Source organism: Dipodomys merriami, unplaced genomic scaffold (assembly GCF_024711535.1).
Source record: "Dipodomys merriami isolate MVZ:Mamm:240054 unplaced genomic scaffold, mDipMer1.0.p SCAF_1751, whole genome shotgun sequence".
NCBI lineage: Eukaryota > Metazoa > Chordata > Mammalia > Rodentia > Heteromyidae > Dipodomys > Dipodomys merriami.
The window spans coordinates 60538-88326 of NW_027203106.1; the positions used below are offsets into that span (position 1 = coordinate 60538).

At 34.3% G+C, this 27789-nt stretch overlaps 1 long non-coding RNA gene across 1 annotated transcript in view; it reads left to right on the plus strand.

Annotated features, from left to right (window-relative positions):
• LOC138829701 (uncharacterized) overlaps positions 1-26113 on the plus strand; it is a 53401-nt gene extending 27288 nt beyond the window's left edge. Inside the window, exon 3 of the long non-coding RNA XR_011372698.1 lies at positions 25870-26113. This is a non-coding gene — a long non-coding RNA (uncharacterized lncRNA). The remainder of the gene's footprint in view (positions 1-25869) is intronic.
• Positions 26114-27789: the final 1676 nt, after the last annotated feature.

Here is a 27789-nt window from a genome sequence, read left to right on the forward strand (position 1 = left end):
TGGAGTGATTTTGACCGACTTGACCAAATAGGTATTACTCTCAGGGTATTTCTGTGAAACTCAAGGTGGATAAACTCTTTCCGGATTTCAGTTGAAAATAACTTTCTTTGTAAGACCTTATCTATTCACACCAAGATAATAAACCCCGTATTTTTAAGGTTTGAATATCCCATCATAATGACTGAAAATCAGTATTGTATCTATACTTGTTAGATATATATTTTTAAAAAAACAAAAACATGTGTTATCTCCAGATTGTGGATGCATTTGAAGTTGTTTTGTACATACAAAGCTTTCTTCATTAATAGTTCTTTTGTGGGAGTAACTATCACAACTTTAACAAATAAGGCTTTTCTAATATCTTTTCCAATATAAATAACACCCCAGAGAGAGGTTTTTTTTTTTTGTTTTTTTGTTTTTTTTGTTTTTGTTTTTTTTTGCCAGTTATGGGGCCTGAACTCGGCCTGGGCACTGTCCCTCAGCTCTTTAGCTCAAGGCGAGCACTCTACCACTAGAGCCACAGTGCCACTTCCAGCTTTTTCTGCTTATGTGGTGCTGAGGAATCGAACCCAGGGCCTCATGCATACAAGGCAAGCACTCTACCACTGAGCCACCTTCCCAGCCCCCCCAGAGAGAGTTTTGCAATTTCATAAAAACATATAAATGTTTTAGTAATATTTTAGTTCTTTGACTATACAGCTAAAGACATTTGTGAAATAAATATTGTTAAGATCTGAAAATGTAAGTGGCTATATTGGCTTTTTATGCATCATTTTATGTAAAGCCAGTTTTTATGAAACTAAAAGAAATAGAATAAAAGAATGTAAGTGAATTGGGTAACCTAATTATAAGTATAATTTTGTTTTCTATTAGCACAGTCCTTTGAATGTACATGATGCAGTTAAATTATTTTTGTGTCACTGTGCTTCAGTTATTTTTAGAATCTTTGTAGTTATGAGTGAATTTGTAGTATAAATAAAGGTCTTTTAATATGATTAGGATTAATCTTGTGTTTTGTGTTCTACTCCCATGAACATGAGTTATTTTCATTAGTCTTCAGTATCATAAGAAATTTTGAAAAAATTTGGTAGTATTGATGTCTTTATTTTGGGAGGGGAGGGGTCCGGTAGTGGGGCCTGAACTCTGGGCACTATCCCTCAGCTCTTTAGCTCAAGGCTAGCACTCTACCACTTTAGCCACAGCGTCATTTCCAGCTTTTTTCTTTTTGCTTGTGTGGTGCTAAGGAATCGAACCCAGGGCTTCATGCATATAAGGCAAGCGCTCTACCACTAAGCCACCTTCCAAGCCCTTCATTTCTTTTTAAACCAATAGTATTCACAAGTTGGAGAGTCTTTTAATTCATACTTAGGTCTTGGTGTCTATGATTTTTTATCCTCTCATTCCTAACATTAATGATAGGTCAGAATGCATTTTTGGGTATAGGAAAGGTAACATATTTATGTGGGGTCAAAGGTGATTTTTATATCAGTCTTGCTTTAACAGCATTTTAAAGTAGTACCTTTCTCTCAAAATGTTAGGTACAAAAAGCAATCAAAATACTTCGAATGGTAAACAACTTAGTTGAGCTGCAATGTGAAAATGATTGGTCCATAAGACCTGCAGTCTGTTTCCATCAGGAATTGGGGAGGTCATTCTTTCAGTAAGACAGTGTTAAACAGAAATATGGTCCCCAGGCATTGCAGTGTTGAGTAAAGGGATAAAATATGATTTTTACTATTTTGAGCTAGAAATCAAGAATGTAATACTTTAGCAGTTCCTTTCACCAAGGAGGTATGCATTGATTATTAACTTTGACTTTTCATATTACAGTTCCCTATTTTCTAACAAAGATAAAGTGAAATATTGTGAAACTGAAAACAATAATTCTGGGAAATTTTCCTAGAATTTGTAGACTAAGTGCTGATATTTTAGTCATAAAATAGAATGAGGTTAATTGATACAGTGGGACATGATCCTCAGGTTAACACTTACCATGTGTGCAATGTTGTACTAGTAACTCCAACTCTGAAGACTTCAATATTATTAACTGAGAATTAAAAATGTAAGGAGTTCCACTTTATGCAATTATTGTGAGGATTAAATTATATACCATAGGTAAAGTACTTGGAAAAACAATCAATTAGCATTTGACACATTCTACCTTTTATTTTATCATGTTGTGAATTCTAACATTTTTACTGTGATTTAATATGTGCAATGTAATGTATTGATATTCATTGCATTGATCACTTTTCTGTCACTATGAGGAAAATACCTACAAAGAAAACTTCTGAGGAAGAAAATATTATATTGACTCATGGTTTAAGAGAACAGGGTTTAAGATCAAATGTCTCCATTGTTTTTAATTATATTTTTATTATCTTAACTAGGTATACACGGGAATTTCCATTCAATAAATGAGTTTTTAAGTTTGGATCTTTATATAACTTTTCCCTACCCTTCCAAACCTCACCCCACTTTAATATTTTCTATTTTCATATTATTTGCATTGAATATAATGTCTTCACTCTTACTCCATAACTCTCTTTATTCCTTCCCTTTGTCTTCCCCTCACATCTTCCAGGTGATAGTTTCCTGGTATTCATTTTGTTGGATTAAAAGTTCAATTTTATAAGATACTACTACACCTTTTAAATACTGCTCTGAAAAATGAAAGCTTTGGTTAATACTGTTGTTTAACTTGCATAAAATTCTGGCTTCCAAATATGTGACAGAACATGGGTCCTTTGTGTGTCTGATTCTGACTTCGTTTACTTAGCATATTTTTAGATCTATCCATTTCTTTGCAAATAATGTAACAGTCCTCATAATGGATGCATGCAATCCAATTGTGTATATATGACACACTTTCTCCAACCATCCCTCCGCCAAATGGCATCTTGGCTGTTTCCATAACTTGGCTGTGGTGAATAGAGCAGTAATGAACAAGGTTGTGAAAGTGATTTTACAGTAACCTTTTCTAAGAATTCATCAATATTTTTCTGTGAGCAATCCTCTAGCCAGTTTTTCAGAATAAGCACATCCTTCCTTTCATCTCCATCACAACGTATTGCAAGTCCTCAAAAACACACTATCCCATACATGTCTCAATAAGCTAAAACCACACTATGCCCATATTTTTCAATATATTTTTAATACATAAATTTAGTGAGAACCTTCTATGTACTTTCGTAATGTGCGAATGAGAGACATAACAAGAGTAAAAGTAAGAAATATTCATTTTAATTAGCTATTATCATATTTAAAATCTTTTTCAGCTCTAACTCATAGCCTCACTTACTATTATTTTAATCTTTATTTGATTACTTCATCTATCCCCTAAATTATAATAGGTGAGTTAAATACATACAAAAAGTGTGGTTTGATTTTGACACTCATGTGTGAGGATGCACAATATGGGCAAATAGATGGATTAGAATTAATAGAAATTATCCATTTTGTTAGAGATGGTTTTTCCAAACTGATTCATATTTCATTCAACAAAAAGAAACGTGTAACAATTCCCTTTGTTTTGCTCCTTATTAACTTTTGTTTCCATTTTATTTTATAATGGATGATTTCATATATGTACTGTAGATACAAAAATATGTTAAACTATTTCTATCCATATGTATTGATATATATACATAAATACATATATTACACAGGTTACAACGATAATTTTTAACTTCTGTAACTATACAATTTACTAAATTATTAAAAACATCGACGGCTCATACCTAGACTCCTGATTACTCGGGAGGCTGAGATCTGATGAACATGGTTTAAACCCATCCTGGGCATGAAAGTCCATTAACCTCTTATCTCCAAACAACCAACAGAAAATAAGAACTGGAACTGTGGTTTAAAGTAATAGAGTGGTAGCCTTGACAGAAAAAGCTCAGGGACATAACCCGGCTCTTAGTTCAAGAACTACAATCTACACAAAAATTCTATTTAATTTACACCTGTGTAAGTAGAGTATTTCCATAACCCAAATGCATATCCATGCTCATTTGCAAGGTAACTCTGTTTTGTGTGAAGAACCACTAAACATTATCACTAAAGTAGCATTGGAAAGTGGGTTCATTCTATCTCTCTAATGGATTTTTCTCCACTCAAATACTCAAGTGTTACAATTATTCCAATTATTAAAATCATAGCTTTTTTCTTTAATATCCCTAATATTACAGTATCTTGTGCCCACTACATGGGTGTTCTTACCACTTTGTCATGTGTCCTGCCCTAAATTATCCTGATAATTTTTTCAGATAGAAACTGGCTTCCTACATGTGTATGATCTTGGTCTCAGTCCACTTTATGTTATTCTTCCTGGAATTTAGAATAACAAGTGCATGGTGTTATGTACAGATTTTTCTGTCTAGTCTGGGCCTTAGCCAATGTTCTCACAACAGTGCACTCCCATGTAGTCAGGATTTTCATAAGCTTGTCATAGATGATTTTTAAAAAATCTTTGCATTTCCTGCAGGTTCTTGAGTACTGAATTAATTTGTGTTTTCTTGTCTTGTTTTGTTTCATTTGAATGTATGTGTTGAGTTGTTCCTAACTTTACTTTTTGTTTCTTTCCCTGATGTTCTTACCTAACGTGCTGAGAAACGAATTCTGCTTTCTCAAGATAGTCAGGGTGAACGTTATTTATTCCAAAGCAATTTCAGTAACATTTAAACACCTTCATATCTATGAATGGTATAAAAATGCTAAGCGCTGAGAAGGGTGTTTTTACTTTCACGGTAGTCTTTGCCATACACAGATCATGAAATATATGAAGATAATATAACTACGGATGCATGCCAGGAGGAGAAAAACCTATTATTAATTTTTTGACAGAGGCTTCCCTTCTAGTGAAAGAAATATATTATTTGATGCAGGATTTCTCAAAATCATATTGCTAGGAAGAACCTAAACAATCATCTAATACTATAGACTTGAGAGTGATGAAGACTTCCTGAATAATTTACTTTTGGGTCAATTAAAAGCAAGCTTCCAAAAAGAAAGTAGATTTTAGAGAAACATGATGAATTTTATGTAAATAGGTCCTTAGCTGATTTTGTTAATTTGTGAACTAATACAGGGTAATAAAGTACAGCAAGGTAAAAAAGAACTTCACATTGAAATGCTCATTTGTGTGTGTGTGTGTGTGTGTGTGTGTGTGTGTGTGTGTGTGTGTGTGTGTGTGTTCATGCGCATGGGAGTATGCAAACACACATGTGCATGTGCTCATGCATGCATTCATCATTCTTGAGGCTTGATAGTGCCTGGGAACTATTCCTCAGCTTCTGTGCCCAAGGATAGTGGTCTACCCCTTCAACCACTTCTGTTTCTTTTGTTTGTTTGTTTAGATAATCACTTGTATTTTCATGCTTGAACTGGCTTTGAACAGTGGTCATGAGATTTCAGACTTCCGTGTAGCTAGTTAAGTGTATTCAGCCTCTGAGTAGCTAGTTAAAATTCTGCCTGTCCTCTATGCTTCACTGCTCTTTTATTCATTTCCTGAGGTAATCACAAGCCTAAGTCATATATATGTCTAATTGCTTTAAAAATGCTGTTACTGCTTGGCACCATGGGCTCCTATCTGTACTCTTAACTACTTAGGAGGCTTGAGAACAGAACCCAGGCCAAAAGTTTAGTGGAATTCCTTCTCAATCTATAGCTGGGTGAATTGGAACATTTCCACCATCCTTCACTATCTAATTACTACGATGGAAAGGACTGTGGATCCAGGCCAATCAAGGTAGCAGGCTGGACAAGTTGATGTTCATCTCGGATGCCATTGATGATGGGAAGGCTAAAAGCACAGATCAGGTCCAAGTTCTTGTGGCAAGGAAACCCCTATACTAAAATGAGCCACTGATATGATGCCAGCCTAGCAAGAAAAATATACCCCAAGTTGAAATACCCACAATTTCCCACAACCAAAATAAATATATACATGAACATTCAAAAAACTGTTCTTTGCTCTAATATCAGCTTTATCTGACTATCATATGATGTGACAGAATAGTTTCTTCATTAAACTTATGATAATTTAAAAAGACCTAAAATATTCTTTCTCCCTTATTAAGTGCAAATGAATGGCAAATTCCCTCATTTCTTACATATTGGACTACCACTATAAATTAATCTTATGTTTATTATTAATAGTAATATATTCTGATTTATTACTTTACTTTGTAACAATTTTTAAACTTTTGGCTTTTCTGCTGAAGTTGAAGTAATTAAATAATATCATCAAATATATTCCTTGGGTATTTATGGCAGTTTTTTACAAAGTTTTTAACCAATGGCTTCTACGAATTCTTAATTGGTATATCATTTGGGTTATTTTTAATTTCAATTTAATTTTATTTTAATGGTAATGTACACAGAGGTTACAGTTACCTAAATAAGGTAAAGTATTGAGTACATTTAATAGGGAAGGAACATTGTAATGCCTTCCATTGAATTTTGTATACTCAAAACAAGAAATACTGATGCTTTTTTTGTTGCTATTGATCCATGGGTACTTCTGCTTTCTTTGTTAATGCATTTTTATTATAAAATCGATATACAGAGGGTTTACACTTAATTGAGTCAACTAAAGAGCACACTTCATTTTATTTTCTAAATTTCAAATTTTGGGCTTAAATGATTTCGTTTCTTTAGGGTAATTCATTTTTTTCAGAGTTGTAGGATTAGTTAATTTATTTTTGCATGATTTTTACACATGTAAATTATTCAGACACATGTATTTTTCTTTTATAATATTTAACATGACTATTTAAACAATTTTTTCTTAATTTTTATATGGTTAATGATTTTAAATAAATTTATTTTCTTATAGTTATAAACATATTTGTCCAGGTAACAAATCCTTACTGTATTTTCAAGAAGCACATACTTTATTAAGAAATGCTTCATTACTTGGCCACTTTTTGGAAATAGTTTTACTTGAATTAAAAAAAAAAAGTTTGAGCTCGTCATTGTGATTTGTGGCATCCATTTTCTAGCTATGGTGGGTAGTGTAAATAGGGTTTGTAATTCGAGAGATACTGAGAAACTCTGACCTTATTATAAAACTATTCAGAATGAAATGAATAGATATATAGCCCTCGCTACTGTTATATAGGGCACCTCGCTATCATATTCTAAATCTTGAGTTAAAACACCAGTAACATCAATCTTTTGTCAAAATAAAAGGACATTTGTTTCAAAATGCTTATTTTTAAAACTTATTTGCAAATATTCTCATGTCTTCTATTAATTTTCAATTTACTTAATCTATTAAAATCCAAGTATATTGTGATTATTTTATTTCTACTAAACTTTTAAATAGTATGAGTAATATTATGATTTCATATATTAACATACTTTTAGTATTTGTGATAATTTCCTCTGTTTAATATGATAATATGAATATTCCAAATGTGTGTATGTGTGTGTTTATGTGGTTTTTGTGTGTGTTTGCTTTGTGTGTACTTTGTAATGTTTGGGAGATCACACCATTGCTTCACACATGCTAGGCCAATGTTTTACCATTGAGCTATACTGCCTAGTTATAATCCAAATAGTGTTGCAAATCATGACATTGAAAATTTCATTCCTAGTATGTTTTTTCAAAATTATATATGATAAAATGTGATCCTTATTCTATCCACGCTAGCAATTTTTATTGTTATATAGAATATTCCCACTACCTTTCCACTTCCAAAGTCTTGTGTTTGTTATTGATAAATGTTTTACTTTGCTTCTTTTCTCTCTTCATTCTTTTTCCCTTTAGAGTTTAGCTAATTTTTCTCTTATTTCTTTGCGAATTAATTATCATATTCCTATTAAATTTCCTTACATTGTAACAGGTATATACAATGCTTTATTTTCTATTTTCTTTTTTCCCATTTTCACTGACTTTTGGTCCAAACTATTAGATGGATTAAAAAGAAACTTGACTCAGGACACTTTACTTTTCTCCTTTTCTTCTCTGAAGTCTTTCTGTTTTTTGAAACACCATAGCAATGACATATAGCTCCTATGTGTTCCATCATTATTTCCCCTCTCACTCTCCTCTGTTGTACAGCTCAAGTTGTTATCATTCAGTTTGATGATGCTACAGCATTATCTAAGTCTTAACTCATTCCTAAATTAATTTTAGTTGTTTCCAGTATTCACTAAAGACATTTCTCTATGTATAATATCTGGGGTCTTGTGTTTTTACAAGGTACAAAATATGAGTGACTATCAAACATCTAGATATCTCTGTAGAATATTGGTCCACCTGCTCAATAAACTCGTATGTAAATTCAAGGAATACAGGTCAGTCAGAACAATCTTGTAAAATTGTGTAGCTTCAGCCTTCATACTAACTTTGAATCGTATTACCATGTTTAGTAGTGAAGACTAAATAGTTCTACTATAAGAGCAGATACATAGAAGAATGTAACAGAGTTGTCAAAAATAAATTCTTAGTTTTATGATCAATAGATTTTGAAAACTATCCTATGACTTTATGAAAAAAAATAAAATCTTAAATGGGTGTATTGACACTATTGTCTCTCGAGATTTAAAGAATGATCTTAGACTACTACCTCAATCCTTTTTTGTTTTGTTTTGTTTTTTTGACATTCATGGGGCTTGAACTCTGGGCTTAAGCGCTGTCTGTGTTCTTCTGCTCAATGTGAGTGCCCTACGGCTTGAGTTACAACACCAGATCTGGTTTTCTAGAGGTTTATAGGATATGAGTCTCATGGACGTTCCTGCCCGGCCTGGCAGGGTTACAGATATGAGCCTACTTCCATCCTTATACAAAAATTTAATATAAAAAATGATTATCAAACTAAATGTGAGATGTGAAAACCTATAATGCATAAATGTAAAAGGTTTCTAAAATTTTGACATGGAATGCATTAGTGGCTAATGAAAAGCAAAAATAATCTGGATTATATCAAGTGATAGCTTTTCATAATTCAAAGGACACTATAACCGAAGTGAAAACGTATCCAAGAGATACAGGAAACATATTTGTTAATGCTACAATGTTAATGCTACAATATTACTGAATCTTAAGTATTTTTATATCTTCTAATTCTATATAAATTTTTCCCGAATAGGGTATTTCTTTAAAGAACATATGTAAATTGATAGTCAATAGGAGGAGCAAATGAAATAAGTTCCTCTTTAGTATCTAAGAATAAATCAAAAGAAAACTCACTAGTATGACCATAAAATAAAAAGATTACACAAAATATAGTAGTGCAATTATGGAGAAATTGATATACTCCACATAGCAAATCAATTTGTACAATACTACAATCATTATATCAAGCAAGTTTTCAAAAGGTCAAAGAAAATTTACAGGATATATTTATTACACTTCTATGTATATATTAAAGAGAAGTAAAAAACTTGTTTGGACAGGGAATATAGCTCATTGACAGTACACTTGAATAATATGTGTTAGAACCTGGAAATAATCCCCAAAAACAAATTTGAAAAGACACACTATAGAGGATGTATGCTGGACAAATTCCTGTAAGTGAATTTTATATCTATTTTAATGTCTGTTCTAAAATTTATGGCATTTCTATTTGAAGAAATGCAAGTTTGTGAAAATTAGGCTTGGAAAACCTATTATTGTACAATTTACTTCCAAAGCACTACAATGTATACAATAAAAGGAGATTATATATTGCATGTGAACTTCATGTCAGCAAAAAGGAAAACTATTGTTAAAAATACTTCACACAAATTGCAGAATACCTAAAAAGATGTTTTCATTGTTGGCTAAAAAGTCTTTGTAAACTACAGCGTTTAAAACAACGATGTGATTTCTGTGTTTTTTGAGTTTTTGGTCGTTTTTTTTGAGTTTATACAGAGATAACTCAATCAAAAAGTGTATATGATAACTGTAATATCTAGGAATTATGCATCACTTATAAGTAATTGATAACCTTTTCTGGAAGAAACTTTTAGCAAATGACAAATGACCCAAATCTATGCATCTGCATTCTAAGAAAGTCATATGTTACTTCTTCAATCCAATTGTATTCTCTACTTTGCTAGGAAAAAAATTATTATCAAGGTAAGAACCAATAGCAATGAAAAGAATAAAAATACATAATCATCTTGACTTATTTGTGAAAATAACAAATGAAATAAAACAATTTCACTTAAGCAACTCCAATATTAGTACATATAAAGATGTTCCTGAATACCAATATCCATTGAATTTTTGGAATTTTAATTTCGACCAACATATAAAAACTAGAACAAGAAAACAAATATAGTCTTAGAGCAAATCAGCCTTCGACTAATTTTTTTAATTGTTTTGAAATTACAAAAGTATTGATACACTGGGAAGGGATGTGAAGGGTAAACAAAGGAGGAGGCTGCAGTGCTTGATAAGAAATGTACTTATCTTGCCCATGTAATTGGAACCCGTGTGTACAGTATGTTCACAATAAAAAATAAAATTTTTTTAAAAAAGTGAGGAAAAGGAAAAAAAGAAAAAGAAAAGAAAAAAAAGAATTGATACCATTAAGAAAATGATTTTTTCCTATGGAAATCAATTTAAAATGTTTATTACTTATTATAACTCAAATAGCAAACAAGAGTATTTTTATACAATCATTACAAATATCATTTTAATACTATAATAAAATAGAATAAAAGACCAGTCCCAATATATTATCATTATTCTTAATTCCTAATCATTACCTAAATACCTTAAACTGAATAGTCATGTCTTTAACATAAACATAAATATTCTATAGGTTTTACTTAACATTTTCCAGGGGAATGTATTCATGTTTCTAAGGAATGTTCACAGCAGTTAAAAGGTGCTTTTTTGAAATTAATGTGAGGCACAGAGGTAACTCCTGTTTTTAGTGGTTAAATGGAGATAAGAATTGAACAAGTATTTTTTTTTGCGGGATGGAGGGGTCCAGTCGTGGGGCCTGAACTCTGACATGGGCGCTGTCCCTCAGCTCTTCAGCTCAAGGCCAGAGCTCGATCACTTGAGCCACATCGCCACTTCCAGCTTTTTTCTTTTTGCTTATGCCGTGCTGAGGAATATAATCCATGGCCTCATGCATGCAAGGCAAGCGCTCTACCACTAAGCCACCTTCCCAGTCCCCTAAAAAGTACTTTCCTGTCTGGGCTAGTTTCAAACACAATTCTAAGATCTCATTACCCAGAATCGCTCAAATTATAGGCGTGAGTCACTTGGTTTGATGTATTTTTTTTAATTTAATTATGTTTTAAGATTTTTGTTTCACTATAATGTACATCGTTCCACACATAAATTCAAATATATGTATTTATTTCTGATGACAAATATTCTCTAAAATGTATGTCTTTCTACATATTATATGTATATATATATATATATATGTATATATATATTGCTGAAGACAGACTTCCTCTAAAGCTTTTATGCTACTATTTTTTGACCTTTTTCATTTCAAAGATATACAGTCTATTCTTCCAAAAGTTTCCTAGAATACAATAACTAATATTTCAATAGAATGTATAATCTATTACTTTCAAGGGAATTTTAGAGATACACATGATATTGCAGTAACATTTACAGTATATTACTTGAAATAATTCTGTTGCCACTCTTAAATATTTGTGTGTAGTGGTGGGGAGAGAAGAAACTAATTCATACTGGTTAGGAATTTGCAATAATTCCAAAATCTATTCCATAATTTGTTATAAGCACATAGTCAATCTACCTGTTAAGGTTTAGTTTTTTTGTTTCTTTATTTGTGCAGATTTTTAATATGGATGCATGCACAGTGGCAACATTAAAAATATTAATCCAGATTTTGTGGATGATTTATATTTCTCTTGGGTAAACTAATGAGCTCCAAGAAAATGTCCATAAGGTGCCTTTCAATTCTAATATCACTGTTTGTCTTAAAATGCTTTAAATTCTACACACTTTAATGTGGACACAGGGTCATATTGTGGAACTTTTCTCCGCAGAGAGTGAGCACTACCCTATTGCTTAACATGGACAATGTACCTTCATACATAGACTGGGCATGTGCAAAGAAGAAGTGGTAGTTGAACAATTTTCTTAGCAGTTTTTACAGATGAAATGTAAATAGAGCAACTACGAACTCAAAAGGAATGTGCAAAGAAGACAAGGGCACAAAGTAGAATGTGCCAAGAAATGCTGAAGTATATTTTCAAATAATGTGCTCAGGTGTGAGGGTGTGTTCAAAGTACAGATTCAGACAATGTACTTGGATATCTTGGGGGGGGGGGACTGCTTTAACCTATTCTGGGATAAATGTACAAGTACAAGCCACTAACTCTGACTCTAATCAGACACAATATCATCAACTAGGGATAAATTCCAACTGCAAAGTAAGAAAAAAAAGGCTTATCACAGTTGGTGTTCAGGTTGAAGCAATGGCAATCACATAACTTTTCTTACAAATCTTCCATTGTTTTGGAGCATTAAAGTAGGAAAAAGCCAAGTAATTATTTTGCATGTACCTAAATTAAATGAGATGTATTCTATTGGTCTCTCTTTAACTTGAAAGTTATAGATTATGTCTTTTTATACTCTATCTTTGGACAATGATCTGCTGTCAGTTGTTTTCTTCTCGTCCCCTTCTTTTGCCCTTCCACTTACATAATTGTTATTTAAAGAGACATACTTAAGCTTGCATTTCTAAATTCTTCAAAATTATCTGAACTACTTTATACTTCTGGCAGCCTCCTATATCTTTCTCAAGGGACATATTTTTGACACTACCATATTTATCTTCTGATATTGGATATCTTCCTGCCTAATTAAGTGCAAGATATACATGAGACTCATCCAGATTTCTCAAAACTCCTACCACCATAAAATCCTATCTTACTTAGAAATCATGCTTTTAGAATGTCTGGGGAAGTGGCATCTCTCATTTTTGAATGACCCTAAGTGATAATTACATGCCGTCATGTTTTAAACCAATATGCGACTCAGTAGATGAACTAAGTGACAAAATGTGGTTTATGTATGCACGGTGGAATTCTTTTTTTTTTAATATTATTTTATTTTATTTCAGAACATACTGTACAGAGGGGCTACAATTACATGGGCAGGATAATGCATATATTTCTTACCAAGCATTGCAGCCTCCTCCTTTGTTTACCCTTCACCTCCCTTCCCAGCCTCCCCCCTCCCCCCACCCAATTATACCCCCCTCCCCCCCCCGACATTGTAAAGCTGGTTTTGACATGACATTTTGTACTTCTCATTGTTGCAACAGGTCCACCTGAATCCTTAAACGACTTGTTTGGCCCCATCTCCTCCACATGTTATACTGACATCAAATATAGTGAAAGCGGGGGTTACACTGTGGGGGAGGGACATACAAAGCAACAAAGAAATAATCTTATAAATGCGTTAGAAACATATGCATGAAAGAAACGAGAACATTAAAATACATATTTAAGGGTTCATTTTCCTAACATCACATTATCTGACCTTTTCCGCTTGACTCATACCTATACTAGATATTGCAAATAAGGGAAACCATGGGACCTATGCTTCTTTGGGCCTGGCTTACTTCACTTAATATAATTTTTTCCAAGCCTTTCCATTTCCTAACAAATGGGGAAATGTCATTCTTTCTGATGGAGGCATAGAATTCCATTGTGTATATATACCACATTTTCTTGATCCATTCATCTACTGAGGGGCATCTGGGTTGGTTCCATATCTTAGCTATGGTAAATAATGCTGCAATAAACATAGTTGTGCTGGTAGCTTTAGTGTGGTCTTGTTTGTAAACATTTGGGTAAATGCCCAAAAGTGGGATTGCTGGATCATAGGGGAGATCTATGTGAAGTCTTTTGAGGAACCTCCATACTGCTTTCCAAAGTGGTTGAACAAGTTTACATTCCCACCAACAATGGAATTCTATACTTCAAATTCATACGGAAATGGAAAGACTTGGAAAAATCCTACAAAGTAAAATAAACAAGACACAAAGAAATAGATTCCGTTGTTTCCTCATTTGTAATAAGTAGGAAATGTCTAGGATAGTGCTAGCAGTTGAGCAGAATTGCTCAATAACTATGTATGTATGACCATATAAGATGATGATGAGCAAAATGGACTCCTGGATATGGGAACAAAATTTTCTGTTTGTGGTTGTTGTTTTTAATGTACTATGTGATTCCTTTTTTCTTTTGTGTTTTCCCTTTGGTTTATCCCTGTTATATTTGATTTCAATATCCTGTGTATTGTATATACATTTATCTTGATTTAGCAAGGGAAGAGGAACAATGAAATGGCAAGACAAAGAACAAAGGGCAAACCAATGCAATAGCAATACTCACAAAACAACATGTTGGAAATTTACATTACAACTTATGTGGTGTATTGGGGTAAAGGAAAAGTGTGAGAAAAATGAGGGAGGGGTAAAAAAAGTAGCACATATTATGTATTCACTACCTTATAATTACTGCAACCCCTTCTATATATCACCTTGACAATAAAATTAAATTAAAATTGAGCTGTATAAAATATAATTTCACTGTATTGGTATAGTAATTTTATTCTAAGTGTATTACCTTTTAAAGAAATGAACATTTTGGCTGCTAATTTGATTTAATTATCCCTTTATGAGAGGGTCATCAACTTGAATATTATCAAACAATACAATATTTTTAGAATATACTTGTCATTATTTTGGAAAAAAATTGTTTTAGTATTGTCTCATACTAAAACAGAAAAAGTTCAATTCTATGGAAACACTTAACTTTTCAAACTTAATAATTGTTAGGAGGACAGAATATATGTGTTCTTCAACATTCCTATTATTACTAGCTATTCATATTCAAATTCTGAACATGCCACACTAGAGACATTCAAAACAGTACCTGTTTGCATTTTATTTAATTCTGTAATAAGTGCAGTTTTCAATGAGGCGTTACATATTTAAATTCAACAGAAAAAATAACCACAGTCTGGTAGAAGTTAAAACGATGAAGTATCTATATTAATTCCTCTAGAGTAAACATTTGTTTATCAAGTAAGCCATTATTTAGATAACCATCAATCCCAAGATTTTATGCCATAAAGTCATCCTAGCTCAACAATTTCCAACTTGTAATGTGCACGTTAAAATTCCTTAAATTCACAACATGACTAGCATATAAGTATTGTGAAAAATACTACACTACTGCTAATGTGATGCCCTTCGTACACTAAACACTACACTAAACTTTGCTGCATCATTTTCCACCCAGTGTTACCCTTGAGATCAGAACACTTGCAAATATTATTTATAATTACATATTTTATCTATCATAGATAATCAGGAGATCTGAATGTCTGAATATTAAGATCTGAAGATTCTGGTTCAAATCCCACCCAGGAAGGACGGTTCCTTAGATGCTTACCTCCAATAAACTGGTCACGAAAAGCCTGACACAAGTGGCACTGAGGTTCAAGTGGTAGAGCAGTAGCCTTGAGCAAAAACAGTCTCAGGAACAGTGCCCAGGCCTAGAAGTTAAGCCCTAGGACAAACCGAATAACAAAAACAAAATAAAAACAAACCCTAACCGTAGCATTTTTCTCATTGTATACAGAGGTACATAATTAAGGAAATTTCTTCCTGTGTTATGTATTGGTAGAAAAAAAAAAAAAAGATGTCACGCAATTACTCTCTTCATACCATGTTACACCAAAGTCTCAAAAAGTTGCTCTTTTGGTAAATTTATAAATTAATAGTATCAATTTGTTGACAACTTTATCTAGATTATTCACATTATCATGTTACTTATGAACTGTTGAAATTAACTGTTAACTAACTACTAATTATACCTTACTTGAAATAATATTTTAGGCAAATAGAATGCCATAATAATTTGTGAATTTGTAAATTAAATCTCTACTTAAAAACAATTTTATACGATCCTATAGAATATTAAATTACAAACAAAAATATTTATTTTAAATCTAAATTCTTATTTAGCCAGGTCTACAAAGTCCTACATTAAACGAACTTTCCTATTTCTCTAGGCTTAAGCTTTTGTAATCCAACATTTCTTTAGAATCTAACAGAATGATGGTTGCTTTTTCAAATTCTTGGTTGGGAATCATGAGCTCTTTTGCATCTAGTAATATTCTGTAATGAAGGCGACATTTAAACACAACTGTAATATTCTGTAATGAAGGCGGCATTTAAACACAACTGAGGATTATATGAGTTGCGTTTCAATAGGAAATTTGACTTCTCAAAATATATTGACAAAATTAGCCCAAATTTCCAACTGTGTATTCCTTTCTGGCTTATTTTTTATTCCTCTTTTGTTTGTTTTATTGAGACAAATTATACTACCTAGTCCACTGAAAGTATCACTACGTCATTCCACTCTCTAATCACCTGTCTTATTCTGAGTGCTAGAATTCCTGGCTTGTATCACATTGTCCTACAATAGTTTTCTTTTTTTATTTAATCTAGATACAGACTAGCAATTCTGAATTTCTCCAATAATATTTTCCGTTAGACTGATGGCTCAGATTGTTCATGTACTATTTTCAAAGATGTTCTAACATTTGAAACAGGATATGAACCTTTTCAGATGCTGTGAAGGGGTCTCTGATTCATTCCTCCCCGGATCTGATCCCTTTATTAATGATGAGTTGACTTTCTTACTATCTTTGTTCTCACCTATGTAATATTCTCAAGCTTTTTGGGGAAATTTCACTTGAGGACTTTCTAATATTAAAAATTATCACTTGATTTTATTCTTACTAAGGATATATTTTCTAACTTTTCTACATAATCTGACAGTTGTTCCATATGTGTGTTAGAACATATAAGTGCCTCTGTGTGTATGTGCGTGTTTGTATGTATATATGTATGCAAAAACCTCAAGCTCTTCTTCAGCACTCTTGCTCATAACTAGTATTCCATCACTTGAGACATTCTTCTAATGCATCTTTTGGCCGGTTAATTATAGTGTCTCAAAGACTGTTTTGCCCAAGCTGGATGCAAACTGAACTTCCCAGACTCCTTTACATTCTTAAGTTTTATTTCTCCATGGGTATCAACTTTTGAACTACAACCATTTTTGTGAGTGTAAAATCTAATCTGTTTCACAGATTTGTATCTCGAGTTCATATAAAGACGGATGACTATACACATTACTTATGCTGAGTATACACTGTTAGAAATGTGATCCTAAGCAGGTTTCAAGTGGTTCACACTGGTAATCCTAGCTAATTAGGAGGCTGAGATCTGAGGATTGCAGTTCAAATCCAGTATAAGTAGAAAAGTTTCTGAGGCATTTATCTCTAATTAACCAACAGAAACCTGGAAGTGGTGTGGGGCTCAAAGGTAGAGAAAAAGTTTTGAGCTGAACAATAGAGGGACAGGGCCCAGGCCTAGATTTCAGGCCCCACTACCATCAAAAAAAAAAAAAAGAAAGAAAAGAAAAAAAAAAAAGAAATGTGATCTTAGCCACTAGTTCATTGCTAGTATAATTCCTGTGCACTCGACATGGCCTTTTTTCCAGTTAAGTCCATGGTCTTATATATGAATTGCTTGGAACCAGAATTATTCTTCCATTCTACTTTTTACAAATTTGAATGATTAGCTATAATGATTTAGAGCTATTAGAAGAAAGAGAGTGGTCTCATCCTTCATGTTCCACTTAGTAGTAATGCTTTCTCTATGTCACTCCCATAGATCTGCATACTGGCCATGGCTTTATTATTTCAAAATTGTCTTATTTGCAGAGTCTTCTATAGTGTATAGAACCATTTTACTTAAATACAGAATTTCTCTTCTCCTATTCCTATTGTTTCTCCTTCTGTTACCTTATGTACACTTGGGTAATACTACACAACACAAACACTGAAAAAATTTTTCTGAGAACCTTCTTCCCACTTAAAATAGGTCTTTTTTTAAAATTTAATTTAATTTTATTTGAGAAGATACTGTACAGAGGAGTTACAATTACATGGGCAGGATAATGCGTACATTTCTTACCAAGCATTGCAGCCTCCTATTTTGTTTACTCTTCACATCCCTTCCCAGCCTCCCCCCTCCCCCCAATCCCAATCCTTCTCCTTCCCCAACTTCCACCTCGCCCCCCGCACCGACGTTGTCAAGCTCGTTTTGGACATGACAACTTGTACTTCTCATTGTTGCAACAGGTCCACCTGTATCCTTAAACAACTGGTTTTTCCCCATCTCCTCCACAAGTTATACTGACATCAAATGTAGTGAAAGCAGGGGATATACTGTGGGGGAGGGACATACAAAGCAACAAAGAGATAATCTTATAAATGCGTTAGAAACACATGCATGAAAGAAAAAAACATTAAAATACACATCTAAGGGTTCATTTTCCTGACATCACATTATCTGACCTTTTCCGCTTGACTCATACATATACTAGATATTACAAATAAGGGAAACCATGGGACCTATGTTTCTTTGGGCCTGGCTTACTTCACTTAATATAATTTTTTCCAAGTTTTTCCATTTCCTAACAAATGGGGCAATATCATTCTTTCTGATGGAGGCATAGAATTCCATTGTGTATATATACCACATTTTCTTGATCCATTCATCTATTGAGGGGCATCTGGATTGGTTCCATATCTTAGCTATGGTAAATAATGCTGCAATAAACATAGTTGTGCTGGTAGCTTTAGTGTGGTCTTGTTTGTAAACATTTGGGTAAATGCCCAAAAGTGGGATTGCTGGGTCATAAGGGAATTCCATGTGAAGTCTTTTGAGGAACCTCCATACTGCTTTCCAAAGTGGTTGAACAAGTTTACATTCAAACCAAGAATGAAGTAAGGTTCCATTCTGTCCACATCCCCTCCAGCATCTGTTGTTGTTAGAGTTCTTGATTTTTGCCGTTCTAACGGGAGTGAAGTGATATCTCAATGTTGTTTTGATTTGCATTTCTTTTATGGCTAGGGATGTTGAACATTTCTTCATGTGTCTATTGGCCATCCTTCTTTCTTCTTCAGAGAAGTTTCTCTTTAAGTCTTTCACCCACTTATTTATTGGGCAGTTGTTTCTTTGCGGATTTGTTGTTGGGGGGTTTAATTTTTTGAGTTCCAAGTATATTTTAGATATGAGACCCTTGTCCGTTGTATGGCTAATAAATATCTTCTCCCAATCCGTGGGCTTTCTATTGATCTTGCTAGCTATGTCATTTGCCCTGCAGAAGCTCTGCAACTTTATGCAATTCCATTTGTCCAACCTTTCTTTGATTTGTTGTGTTTCCGGGTCTCTATTCAGAAAATTTCCACCTGAGCCAAGGAGACCTAGGGTTTCTATCACCCTCACCTAGGAGAAAATAAAAATAAGAGCATTGTAGTATAAGAAACAAATTATATTAAAAGATGCCAATATAAACTATCATGAACAACACACACCTAGTATTTGTTTCTCATACCTGTAACACTAACTATAGCAAGGATTATATATGTGAGCCCGAGGCACCAAGCAGTTCATCATTTCAAAAATGTCTATTTGAAGACAGGTGCCAGTGTCTCATGCCTATAATCCCAGCTACTCACGAGGCTTAGATCTGAGTATCACAGTTCAAAGCCAGTCCCCATAAGACTCTTATCTCCAATTTGCAACTCAAAAACCAGAAGTGGCCTGTGGCTCAATTTGAGCACAGAGGCACAGGGAAAGTGCCCAGGCCCTGAGTTCACCCCACAACTGACTCAAAAAATAAATAAACTTTTTAATGGCTGAATTTCTTGTGAATTAAAATGACAGGTGTGTTATACAATTCTATAGACTACAACAGATTTCGTTATATTTGCAGTTAGAAAAAGCAACAGCACCTAACTAAAGGATTTTTTTTTCATAAACTGGGGCAGACTGGTCTTTAATTAGAGGAAATTGCTGGACTCATATATAGTTTTTTTTTGGTTGGTTTTTGTTTTAATTTTAGAACAGGATGAGAAACATTATTTCTGCCAATGGTCATTTGGATATGTTTAACATCATTCACAGGCCATGTAGAATTAACAGTAAAGACAAGACACAGTCAACTGGCAATAAACCTACTCGTTTTTATGCCATGTTCCAAGGGAATTGTTTAGCTTATATGTCCCTATGGCCTATAGTTTCCTATTCTTGTTTTAATCAAAATACAAGTATGTTCTACCAATTCAGATTTTAGCCAGGCAATATGTAGTATTAGTGCTAAGAGTCGAGGAAAATTGTAACACAACCAGGGAAGCATAAAACCAACACTTTAGTAGCTGGACACTGAAGACTCAGGCCTATAATCCTAGCTACTCAGGAGGCTGATGATCACAGTTCAAAGACAGCAGGAGTGAGAAAATTTGTGACTCTTCTCTTCAATTAACAACCAAAAAGCCATAAAGGAAGCTGGGGCTCCAGAGGTAGAGTAGCCTTGATTAAAAAACCCAGGGGCAGCACACAATCATGATTTCAAGCTGAAGGTCAGGTACACAAATAAAAAAAAAAAAACATCAACAACAACAAAAAAAGAAACTGGGAGAAAGCTAAGGAAAGGTTGCTATTGTCTATAAGAAAAATATACACATGACATGAATTGTGGAATGGTAAACTCACTGTACACACCTTAGTAACAAGTACATTTAAAAAATAATCTGAGAAAACCCAAAGCCATGGGCCTTATGATGTGCATCTGCTTTCCAGAATTTCAAAGTTCCATCATCTGAGCTGGTACCTCACGGGTTGAAGCCCAGGGAGATTAGTAAATATGAGGGCAGAGATCTTTTCAGAATGTCCCACCAAATCTTTGCTTATGTTAGGCAAAAAACGAAACAAAGCAAGGAAAATAGACTTTAAGGTTAATTAGGCTGCTATTAAAGATTCAGATGTTGGTATACTTTGTGGAAGGGAAGGGAAAAATGGTTTAAATAGGGATGCAGGTGGAGCCATTGCAACACTGAGATGTACAACATTTTATGTCAAAAAATGAACTTTACAAATTTGGCGGGGGAGGTGGGGGATGGGAAGGGATAGGAAGGGGAAACAAAGGAGGAGGCAACAATGCTTCATAAGAAATGTACTCATTACCTTGCTCATGTAATTGTAACTTCTCTGTATGGTATTTTCACAATTAAAAAAATTTTAAAAAAAGATTCCAGGCAAAATTATACTGTTACATGATAAGTTAGTACATATGTTTTGTAGATACTGAACACACATGTGTCAGAAAAAATATCCATGGATTCAAAACTGGAAACACTGAAGTGTCAAATCCCACATAAATCCAAAGACATTAATTGTTGGAGATTTTAACACACCACTCTCCCCACTAGATACATCAACTCGGCCAAAACTCAACAGAGAAACCACAGATCTAAACAGCTGCATAGATCAACTAGATTTAACAGACATTTCCCGAATATTTCACACAGCAGCATCAGAATAAACGTTCTTCTCAGCAGTACATGGAATATTTTCTAAAATAGACAACATTTTAGGCCACAAAGCAAACTTGTCCAAATTCAGAAACATTGAAGTTATACCTTGCATTCTCTCTGACCACAAGGGAATAAATTTTGAACTCAACACCAAAAGCCACCAAAGAAAGTCCGGTATCATATGGAGGCTGAACAACACACTGCTGAATCACGAGTGGGTCATGGAAGAGATTAGAAAGGAAATTGAAATGTTCATGCTATTCAACAAAAATGAGCACACAAATTACCAGCTACTCTGAGACACAGCAACGGCAGTACTCAGAGACAAGTTTATAGCTCTGAGCTCCTACATCAACAAATTGGAGAGATCTGAAACCAACAATTTAATGACACATCTAAACCTCCTTGAAAAAGAGCAGCAAGTTAAACTCCAATCCAGTAGATGGAAAGAAATAATTAAAATTAAATCAGAATTAAATGAATTAGAATAAAAAAAACTATAGAAAGAATCAACAAAACAAAGAGTTGGTTTTTCGAAAATATTAACAAAATTGACAGACCCTTAGAAATCTTATCAGAAAAAGAAGAGAATACACCCAAATTAATAAACTCAGAGATGAGAATGGAAACATCACCACGGAAACAACCAAGATTCTGAACATTATAAGGGAATATTTCTCAAAACTTTATGCTAATAAGTTTGACAACTTGACAGAAATGGACCATTTCCTAGCAAATATTGACATGACAAAACAAAACCAAGATGAGTTAAACCAGCTTAACAGGCCAATATCAAGCATTGAAATAGAAACAGAAAATAAGAGACCTCCCAGCTAAGAAAAGTCCAGGACCAGATGGTTTTCAAGCGGAATTTTACAAGGACTTCAAAGCAGAGCTCACACCAATACTCCTCCAACTCTTCAATGAAATTGAAAGAGAAAGTTCACTACCGAACACACTCTATGAAGCCATCATAACCCTCATCCCAAAACCAGGCAGGGACTCATCAAAGTAAGAGAAGTATGGACCCATTTCTTTGATGAACATTGATGCAAAACTTTTCAACAAAATTTTGGCCAATCGACTTCAACAATTCATACAAAAAATCATACACCACGATGAAACAGGATTCATTTCAGAGATGCAAAGACGGTTCAATATACGCAAATCGATTAATATTATACATCACATCAACAGGAGCAAGGATAAGAACCACATGGTTATCACAATAGATGCAGAAAAAGCATTCGACAAGACCCAACACCCCTTTATGATGAAGGTTTTGGAAAAATTAGGAATCCATGGGACATTCCTCAATACAATAAAGGCTGTATATGACAAACCTACAGCCAGCATTATACTTAATGGTGAAAAACTAAAGCCATTTCCTCTTAACTCAGGAACAAGACAAGGATGTCCACTCTCTCCACTTCTCTTCAATCTAGTAATAGAATGCCTTGCTACAGCAATGAGACAAGATGCAAACATAAAGGGGTTCCAAATAAGGAAAGAAGAAATAAAACTCTCCCTATTTGCAGATGACATGATCTTGTATTTAAAGAATCCCATAGACTGCACTCCCAAATTTCTCAAACTGATTCAAAAATTTGGCAAAGTAGCAGGGTATAGAATTAACCCTCAAAAATCAATGTCTTTTCTCTATGCAAACAATGAGAAAAGTGTGGCTGAAATTAGGAAACTAACTCCATTTGTAATAGCCCCTCAAAAAATAAAATACCTAGGAATTAACTTAACCAAAGAATTGAAGGACCTCTATGATGAAAACTTTAAAATCTGAAAAAGGAAATCCAAACAGAACTTAGAAAATGGCAAAACATCCCATGCTCCTGGATTGGAAAGATTAACATCACGAAAATGGCATGACTTCCCAAGGTTATCTACAAATTCAATGCAATACCTATCAAAATTCCACCCTCATTCTTCAAAGAAATAGAAGAGGCAATCCAAAAATTCTCATGGAACAATAAAAGACCCCGAATAGCAAAAATGCTCCTCAATGGAAAGAACACTGCTGGAGGAATATCAATACCAAATTTCAAACTCTACTATAAAGCCATAATAATCAAAACCACTTGGTACTGGCACAAGAACAGACCTCAGGACCAATGGAATATAAATGAAAACCCAGAAATGAACCTACATGCATATAGCCAACTAATCTTTGATAAGGGAGCTAACATAATAGAATGGAAGAAAGACACCCTCTTCAGAAAATGGTGCTGGCAAAATTGATTAACTACTTGTAGAAAACTAAAACTAGATCCTTATATATCACCCTGCACCCGAATCAACTCCAAATGGATTAAAGACCTCGAAGTCAAAGCAGACACTCTGAAAACATTACAGGATGGAATAGGAGAAACCCTAGGTCTCCTTGATTCAGGCCGAAATTTTCTTAATTTAGACCCAGAAACCCAACAAATCAAAGAAAGGTTAGACAAACGGGATTGCATGAAGTTGCAGAGCTTTTGCATGGCAAAAGTCATAGCTAGTAAGATCAATAGAAAGCCCACAGATTGGAATAAGATCTTCACTAGCCATACAACGGACAAGGGTCTCATATTTAAAATATACTTGGAACTCAAAAAATTAAATCCCTCAACAACAAATCCTCAAAGAAACAACTGCCCAATAAATAAGTAGGCTAATGACTTGAAGAGAAACTTCTCTGAAGAAGAAAGAAGGATGGCCAATAGACACATGAAGAAATGCTCAGCATCCCTAGCCATAAAAAATGCAAATCAAAATAGCATTGAGATACCACCTCACCCTAGCTAGAATGGCTGTAATCAAAAACTCTAACAACAACAGATGCTGGAGGGGATGTGGACAGAATGGAACCTTACTTCACTGTTGGAGGGAGTATAAACTTGTTCAACCACTTTGGAAAGCAGTATAGAGGTTCCTCAAAAGACTTCACATAAATCTCCCCTATGACCCAGCAATCACACTTTTGGGCATTTACCCAAATGTTTACAAACAAGACCACACTAAAGCTACCAGCACAACTATGTTTATTGCAGCATTATTTACCATAGCTAAGATATGGAAGCAACCCAGATGCCCCTTAGTAGATGAATTGATCAAGAAAATGTGGTATATATACACAATGGAATTCTATGCCTCCATCAGAAAGAATGACATTTCCCCATTTGTTAGGAAATGGAAAAACTTGGAAAAAATTATATTAAGTGAAGTAAGCCAAGCCCAAAGAAACAAACGTCCCATGGTTTCCATAATTTGCAATATCTAGTATATGTATGAGTCAAGCAGGAAAGGTCAGATAATGTAATGTTAGGAAAATGAACCCTTAGATAAGTATTTAAATGTTTTTTTTCTTTCATGCATTTGATTCTAACTCATTTACAAATTATTTCTTTGTAGCTTTGTATGTCCCTCCCCCACAATACAACCCCTGATTTCACTATGTTTGATGTCGGTATAATTTGTGGAGGAGATGGGGACAAACATGTTGGTTAAGGATACAGGTGGACCCGATGCAACTATGAGAAGTACAAGTTGTCATGTCAAAAACGAACTTTATAACTTTGGTGTGTGGGGGGAGGGTTTGGGTGGGGGGGCGTGCAGAGGCTGGGAAGCGATGTGAAGGTTCAACAAAGGAGGAGGCAGCAATGCTTGATAAGAGATGTACTCATTATCTTGCCCACGTAATTGTAACCCCTCTGTAGAATATGTTTACAAAAAATTAAAATTAAAATTAAAGAAAAAAGAAACACTGAAGTGTAAGGTATATTAATTAGGTAAGTTTCATTAGGTAGCCATCGAAATGAACACCACATGGTATTCAGTCAGGTAAAGTAGTTTATTTACCTAACTGCTGCCCATGCCATACATGGCAGAGCGGCATGTAAAAAAAGGAGGAGCAACCTAACCTAGTGTCAGGACATATCTAGGCCAAGGATTGGATGAGAAGTGTTACCAGAGGCTGACCAGGTTGTGACTTAGCAGGAGGGGGAGGTGGCTATCTCCAGGTGTGTCAGATACCTAGTTAACACATAAAGGGTGGAAACAGCCAAGAAATGGGGGGGGGTGTCTGCATAGGGTCTGCACGCTGGGGCAGACCTAATACCAAATACAGGTAGTTCCTCTGGCATGTGACTTCTGACTCCATTCTCTATCACTTTCTTTCTTTCTTTCTTTCTTTCTTTCTTTCTTTCTTTCTTTCTTTCTTTCTTTCTTTCTTTCTTCCTTCCTTCCTTCCTTCCTTCCTTTCTTCCTTCCTTCCTTTCTTTTCTTTCTCCTTCCCTCCCTCCCTCTCTCTATCTCTCCTCTCTTTCAATCAACCTCCCACTCTCCTCTACCTCAGTATTCTCAACTCTCAAATAATGAACACTTGCTGAGTTGAACTCACAGGCTGGGAAGAACAGCTCAATTGGCAAATGTGAAATTTAATTTAATATTTCCTCACACCTCTACCACAGGTCACTGGAATCAAATTGTGAACACTTAGCAGCATGGCATTTCAAGCCTTTTGGAAGAGGAAAGCAAGCAAATACATTGCATTCTGTGAGGTCCACCCAGGGAAGATGAGGCAGAGTCCTTCCTCCTCTTGGCTAAATCCCAGCCCAGTTTCTGGATCAGGAGAGGTGACTGCCTCCAAGTGAACCAGGGATCTATATGACACAGGTACTGAGCAGCAACTTAGCCTCTTGTGGTGCTGAGATGAATGGCATGATTCAACATGATCCACTGTTGAGATTGATACTTCCTAAATTTTTGGTATATATATATATATATATATATATATATATATATATATATATATATATATATATATATATATATATATATATATATATATTTATATATATATATTTATATATATATTTATATATATATATATATTTATATACTAAGTGACATGTAAATAAAATAAAATGAATAAATTACAATGAATAAATTTAACGAACTGATACCATTTGCAAATAATTATTGTACCTTAATAAATTAATGTCTTAAAGTATCCAATGCTATATCACACTTACATGGATGTTGATCTTCTTCAGCGTTTTAATTTAATTTATTTATTTTATTTATTTATTTTTTTGGGTCCAGTCGTTGAGTCTGATCTCTGGGCATGGTCGCTGTCCCTCAGCTCTTCAGCTCAAGGCTAGCACTCTACCACTTGAGCCACAGTACCAATTCCGGCTTTTTTTCCTGCTTATGTTGTGCTGAGGAATCAAACCGATGGCCTCATGCATGCAAGGCAAGCGCTCTACCACTGAACCACCTTCCCAGCCCCTTCAGCTTTTTTATGATATTGTTTTTTTTCTTTGTTGTTCAGATGAAAAAGCCTGCAAATAAATATACTTGTCTGACGTTCCTTTCTTTAGAAAATGAAAGGCAGTTTCATAATCTGGCTCTTTATGTGTCATCAAAATAATTTTTTTATAATTTCAAGTACATATTGTCTTAGACTTAGATCTCACTCATTTTCTTCTAAAAATACCTATGGGAAGGAGAAAATGAAGGATCATTCTGTTACTTTGGGAGCTTCTGTTCTTAAACACTGCAATAAATATTATGAATATCAACCTCTGAAACTATTCAGAAAGATGACTTGAAAGTTAACTTTCTACACACGCATGCTAGTCCCTCATCTAAATCACAGAACTTAAAATAAATAACATTTTAGCTGGGAGCCAGTGACTCATGCCTGTAATCCCAGATACTCAGGAACTGAGATCTGAGGATGGTAGTTCAAATCTAGCCCTAGCAGGAAATCTGTGACACTCTTACCTCCAATTAACCACCAGAAAACCAGAAGCGTCACTGTGGCTCAAGTAGTACAGTACTAGCCTTGATCTAAAGAGCTTAGGGACAGCACCCAGGCCTGGAGTTCAAGCCCCATGACCAAGAAAAATAAAAAAGGATAAAAAAGGGGGAAAGCAATTTTAACGCTATTATGCACATATGCACAAAAATTGTCTAGAAATAAAATTATAACAGCCCCAGGACTGGCAAAAAAAGAGATTAAAGTGAAATTGCCTTCAATCATTCATTTAGTCAATCTATACACAGGGCAGGCTCTTGGAATTCACATCACTAACTAAAGGGGTAGAATTTGAGAGGATCACAGTTCAGAACCAGTGTGCAAGGAAAGTAATAAGATTTTAATATCATCCTAAAGTCTTGCATGTTGGAATTCATTTGTGTTCCCAGCTGCTTTGAAGAAAGAACTGTGGAACTTAACCTTTGTTCAGCCATCAGCAAAATTGATAACCTATGAGCAAAGTAACTAAATTGATAAAGGATTGTTTTAATGGTAGAATACTTGTTGAGCAAACAAAATATCTAAATTCATACTCATTTCCTAAAAGAGGAAAGAAAAGTGAAGAAAG